The sequence below is a fragment of the Sinocyclocheilus grahami genome, unplaced genomic scaffold, assembly GCF_001515645.1.
Source record: "Sinocyclocheilus grahami isolate Dianchi unplaced genomic scaffold, SAMN03320097.WGS_v1.1 scaffold210.1, whole genome shotgun sequence".
Classification (NCBI taxonomy): Eukaryota; Metazoa; Chordata; class Actinopteri; order Cypriniformes; family Cyprinidae; genus Sinocyclocheilus; species Sinocyclocheilus grahami.
The window spans coordinates 1,243,120-1,249,117 of record NW_015505389.1 but is presented as its reverse complement, the minus strand read 5'-3'; the positions used below and the strand labels follow the sequence as shown (position 1 = coordinate 1,249,117).

At 36.8% G+C, this 5,998-nt stretch overlaps 1 long non-coding RNA gene across 1 annotated transcript; it reads right to left on the bottom strand.

The window, feature by feature from the left end:
* Nucleotides 1–1,090: 1,090 nt before the first annotated feature.
* Nucleotides 1,091–5,695, bottom strand: LOC107595912 (uncharacterized). Its single transcript, XR_001610316.1, has 4 exons — nt 5,363–5,695; nt 3,023–3,092; nt 2,586–2,751; nt 1,091–1,284 (listed from the first exon to the last, which is right to left on the bottom strand). It is a non-coding gene; the product is annotated as an uncharacterized lncRNA (long non-coding RNA).
* Nucleotides 5,696–5,998: the final 303 nt, after the last annotated feature.

Below are 5,998 nucleotides of genomic sequence, written 5' to 3'. Positions count from 1 at the left end.
AAAAATATACCCACGCGACTTAAGACTGGTTTTGTGGTCCAGGGTCACATATGTACAAAATGATATGAGAGTACCATGAAGTGGGCTATTATATATAATATGGACATGGTTATAGTAGTGCAAGTTTATTTATTTTTTAAGTGCAATGTAGCCAATGTAGCATAGATTGATCAGTGCAGTGGAATACAGTTCAGTGTGTGGTAATGATGGGGGGGTGGAGTTCAGCATGGAAACAGCTGTGGGGAAAAAAACTGTTCCTGAACCTGCTAGTCCTGGTCCGGAGGCTCCTGTAGAGCCTCCCAGATGGTAGGAGGTCAAACAGTCAATTAGCAAGGTGAGAGAAGTCTTTTATGATGTGTGCTTTCCTGTGACAGCGTTTCCTGAAAATATCTTCCATGTTTGGGAGTGCAGTTCCTACGATTCGTTGAGCAGTTTTCACCACCCTCTGCAGTGCTTTCCGGTCTGACACAGAGCATCCTTTTTTTTTTTTGACACGGAGAGATTTTTTTCTGAAGAGAGATGATTGTTTTTCTGAATTCTCAGAAAACAACAGGCGCTGGTGAGCCTTCTTGACCAGTGTGGAGCTGTTGATTGTCCATGTAAGGTCGTTAAAGATGTGAATCCCTAAGAATTTAAACACAGCAAAACCTAACAAAAATAAAGATGAGAGATGAGGTCTAGATAGGGATCATTTTGAATTATCTTCTCAATGCAGTTGCATAACATTGCATAACATGATTTGTCAGACTGACATACAAAGCTTTGGTTTAAAGAGGAAAACAAAACAAAATGCAATGGCACAGGTCAAACCTATATATCTAGTGCATCAATTAAAATGCAGCACAGCTGAACACAAAAAAATCCATCTTTCACACCCTCATCCCATGTGACTTTTTTTTCTTCAGGTAAATACAAACAATGAGAATTTAAATTGTTGGGTATACTGTCCCTTTAATAACCTATAACATGTTAAATTCAAATAAACACAAAAACACAATAAATTGTTGTGAACATTTATTCTTACACATTTAATTTGCGTCTCTCCATTGAATGAAGAGACACTATAAGAACCTATTTAATGACTAACTTACTGCATAACTGCATGCGACTTAACACCGAGCCAGTGTTTGGTTGGTCTGTTCTGGCGAAACACTGCTTACATTCTAGACTGTCATCCATTCAAAATCATTGAGTTTTCTGATTAGTGTGCAGACTTGTTGGCTGATGGGACCTCTCTGCCTCTTTGACTTCGTGCCTGTCTCTGGATTTATTCCCAAGGAGCACCTATAAACAAAAAGGCAGAGGAAAGCTGTTAGTTTCATTCAAGTGGGATGAAAAAGATGTCATTAACCAGTCACCACCTTTAGTAGATCACAGCTTTTGCACTACAGAGCAAAACTTAAGTTAGCTCAGTTTGAACAAGGTGACATTACTGTGGTTCTATGGTTAAATGTTAAAAGGGTGACAAAATTATTACAGATATTTAAAAAAATGCATTTCTTACAGTTAAAATTCTAAATAAACATGTCAGCTTTGTATTTATTACTAGTAGAAACATAATTTTTGATATCAATAATTACTTTGTTACTAGTAAAAATGCTAATTCCTTATATCAAGAATTCAATTGGTAATAGATGAAATGTTAATTCTTGATATCTTTAAATGTATTTCAACATGTTACATTTGTTATTTCTGATATTTGAAAATGTATTTCTAATGAGAGTAATTTTTGATGAGGAGAGTAATTTTTGATATCTAAAATGGCTTACTAGTATCAATCACATTCATGATATCATAAATTAACATTTTATATCAAATTATTGATATAAAAAATGAACATTTTTACTAGTAACAATTCAATGGTTGATATCAAGAATAGCCATTCCACGAGTAACCACGTGATTACTGATATAAAAAATAAAGGTTTTTACTAGTAAGAATAGTATTTCTGATATGCAAAATTGGAATTTCAACTAGTAAAATCAATTCTTGATATCAACAATTGAATTTGAATGGCAGCCTATGGTGACATTTAACTAGTGAAAATACAATTACAGATATCAAGAATGATAGTTTTTACTAGTTGAAATTGAATTTCTGATATCAAGAATTCTTAACTAGTGAAAATCAAATTGTTGATATCAAGAATTCATATCCTGTGAAGGAATAAAAGTCAAAACGGCTTGCCATAGTGGTTCAGTTAAACTGCACCCATTTAGATAACAGCAACTGGAAAACATTTCCATCACAAACACAGTCAAGAGAAATCCTGCAACAAAGTAGAGGTGTGTGATTTACCCAGGCAGAGCATTTGCACACAATTTATATAATTTACATATACTGTTTGTAGAGGATGGAGTAAGAGCTCCACCCTTTTAAAAACAGCTTCCTCTCTGGTCTCCAGCACAGACACAATAGTTGAGTCTACAACACATCACTTGTCTGAGGGGGAGATGGGGGTCTTCATTGTTTGGCTGCTGAAGTCCTGTGCGGCTTGTAAAAACACAACACATCCAAACAATCCTTGTTTAACCCACCAAATAAAACAAAAAAGCCCTCAAATACAATATTAATGTAGACATTACCTTTGGATAAATTCCAGAGTACAAGAAGCATCGTCAGGATATTTCAGATTGAAATTATAGTAGCTGGCAAAAATGGCAGCCAGACCAGTTGTAAAGTCAGGGTGAGGCCCCATGACCACTTGACCCTCCAAAGACAGCATCCATGTCCTCGGCTTCATTGTGTCATCTGAAACAAAACCATATATAGTCATCATGCCCTAGTTTTCAGAAAAGGAATCAATATTTTTTTTTTTTTTTTAAGAAATTAGAGTGAAAAGAGTAGTATGGCAGCATATTCTATCTACTGGGTCTTACATGAATAATTAAAAAATAATAATAATTGCAATAATTCTAATAGTTAGAAAGAAAATAGATCCTACATGAAACTGCTCACAACAAATCTGTGGACAGCTTGACACTTGAAAATACATAAAAAATTAGGAAGACATCAACATTACCTTGGACAATCAAGCGAGGGGTGCTTGGTAGCGTCATAGTCCCTTCAACGTCAGCGGCTGTGGCACAAGGCTGCAAAAATAATAAATCAATAGAATAAGAGTAGAATAAGACTCAACTGCTAAAGGGATAGTTCACCCAAAAATGAAAATTAGCACATGATTTACTCACCCTTAAGGCATCCTAGGCGTATCTGGCATTCCTCTTTCAGACAAACACAATAGCAGTTATATTTAAAAATGTTTAAATTGTCCTGGCTCTTCCAAGCTATATAATGGCAGTGAAAGGTGCCCCTGTTTTTGAAGCCTAAAAAACTGCATCCATCCATCCATCCATCCATCCATCATAAAACTAAGGCTCCGGGGTGTTAATAAAGGCCTTCTGAAGCGAAACGATGCGTTAGTGTAAGAAAATTATATATATATTTTTTATTTATAACCTGTAATCTCCAGCTTCCGGTCGCTCAAGCAGGCGCGTTCACGACAAGGCGTTCAAGCGTATGACGTAGGCGTAGTGGAAGGCACAACGTAAGTGACGAACACAGAAACCCAGAGGAGAAAGCAAAACAAAACACCTGTCACGAACTAGTACTACAAAAACTAAGATTCTGAGTGAAAATGTCGGGATATAAGGCAAGAAGAGAATGAGTTTTTTGCCCAGCCATATTTGTTTGAATCGGAGTAAACCGAACAGGAACTCCACGAGATGGAGGCTGCAGCGGCGGCAAAAACTACAGATGTAGTTCACGTGGTTTCCCTGTGCTGTAAACAAAACTTGGTTCTCACGAGACTACACTCTTCTCCCCGGAGCTTACGTTGTGTCTTCTGCTACGCCTACGTCATACACTTGAACGCCTTGTCGTGAACGTACCTCCTTGAGCGACCGGAAGCTGGAGATTACAGTTTATACATTTTTTTAAATCAATATTTTTCTTACACTGACGCATCGTTTCGCTTCAGAAGGCCTATATTAACACTCCGGAGCCGTGTGGAGTAGATTTATGATGGATGGATGGATGGATGGATGGAGGTTTTTAGGCTTCAAAAACAGGGGCACCTTTCACCGCCATTATACAGCTTGTAAGAGCCAGGACAATTTTAAATATAACTGTGATTGTGTTCGTCTGAAAGAAGAATGTCAGATACGCCTAGGATGCCCTGAGGGTGAGTAAATCATGGGCTAATTTTAATTTTTGAACTATCCCTTTAAAAATCTGCACCTATGGTAGCACAGAGTCAAAATTTGTGCAAATGCTTGATGAGGGAGCTTAAGGTGTCACATGTAACTGTACAAAACTGAGCCACACATTTTAAGGGAGTTTCAAATTGCATGCAAGTTTGCACAGATGATCCAAGCCCTTTATGCTTTCTATACAAATGAGTTTTTAATACATTTGCTGTGCGATACATAAGAGAGCATTCAGGCATGCACTGCAATGGTACTTATAATTGGGAGCGCTGCTATGCAGTTTTTTTGAGTGCTGAACAAACTCAATAACAGTCTCAGACACATGCTCACACAAGCTGAATTTACAGTTGAACATCGTGTTCTATTCTGTTGAGAAAAACAAAATACGGCGCTAACAGGGATTTAAAACCAACAATCCTGTTATTTTGGATAATTATAGCTAGAAGACTGCCCTAATAACACCAAGTTAACATATTAGAAATGACTAAACACTACTGAACCACATAAAAAGAAATGAACGATATATACACATTAGTTAAAGATAAACATGAAAATATGGGATATATAACATAACAGAAAAACTCAGGTTGCCAGCCTTAAAATGCACAGTGTGTGTAGCTAGAAAGCTACTTCACCAACCTGTAACTACAATCACTACTGCTGTAAGGTGGCTCACGAATACAAACACCATAAAAAGATAACGATTAAAAGCCAATAATTATAAACGTATAATCTACAACTACAAATCACTGCAAGTCCTTTGGACTGTCTAGTTATAACCAACGTTAATGTTCTTGCAAAACACAGATGAGTGCAGTTTGGTCTAACAACGTTGAAACTGACACGCAGTACATTTGGCAGAGGAATGTTCTATTCCAGAAACAAAGACGATCAAAAGGAGTAACGTTTTTCCCCCAAACAATATTTTAATTCGAATCCTGACATGCGCGCTTCATTTTTCACTTGAGGCGACTGGCAACGGCTGCCTGCACCTCCGTATCACACACACAGCATCAGAGAAAATTGAGAAGAAGCCCAGCTAACGTTACTAATTAGAGATGAATTTACTCTATCTTTGCCCTAATCCACGACAGTATAATTTATCTGGTTGATAATATAAAATACATTTCCTATAGGTGAAGGCCACAGCTTACCTAACAACTTTATTCCCCAGTGGTCACCGCAGAAAAAATGCTGAGGAGAGAATAGCAGGGAAAGAGAGAATGCTGTTAGCTCTAAGAAAAGCTCATGTTAAAGTTAACAGATAATTACCTTTTTTTTTTCTCAAATAATGCTTCATGTCTCAGTTAGATATCAACTTAATACGGTACAATTAACACTACAACCAACCAATGTCTGTTCATTTCTTATTTAAAAAATTGGCGCGCTCAAACCTATGCAAGAATGTTAACCAAAACCTACAACTACTGTAACGCTATTTGGTTAATACTTTTAAATTACATGCACTACTTTCCGTACCCACTGTATATATATGAAAAACAGTCATTAAATTGACAGAATTTGACATTTTAACACTTACTGCTGAATCCGTCGATGAGACCTCGGCGGAAACGAGAGAGCTTGGATGAAAAATCATGTGCAAATTCACAGTAGTTTCCTGTAACTGCCCCGCCTGCAGTATTTTCACAGTGAAATTCTGAAAACGTTATTATACTGTGAAATATCACAGTTAAAGCCTGTGAAGTGATAATAATGTAATTTACTGTGAAATATTACAGTAACATCTTGTGAAATCCTGGAAATAATTTACAGTGTATATATATTTGCTT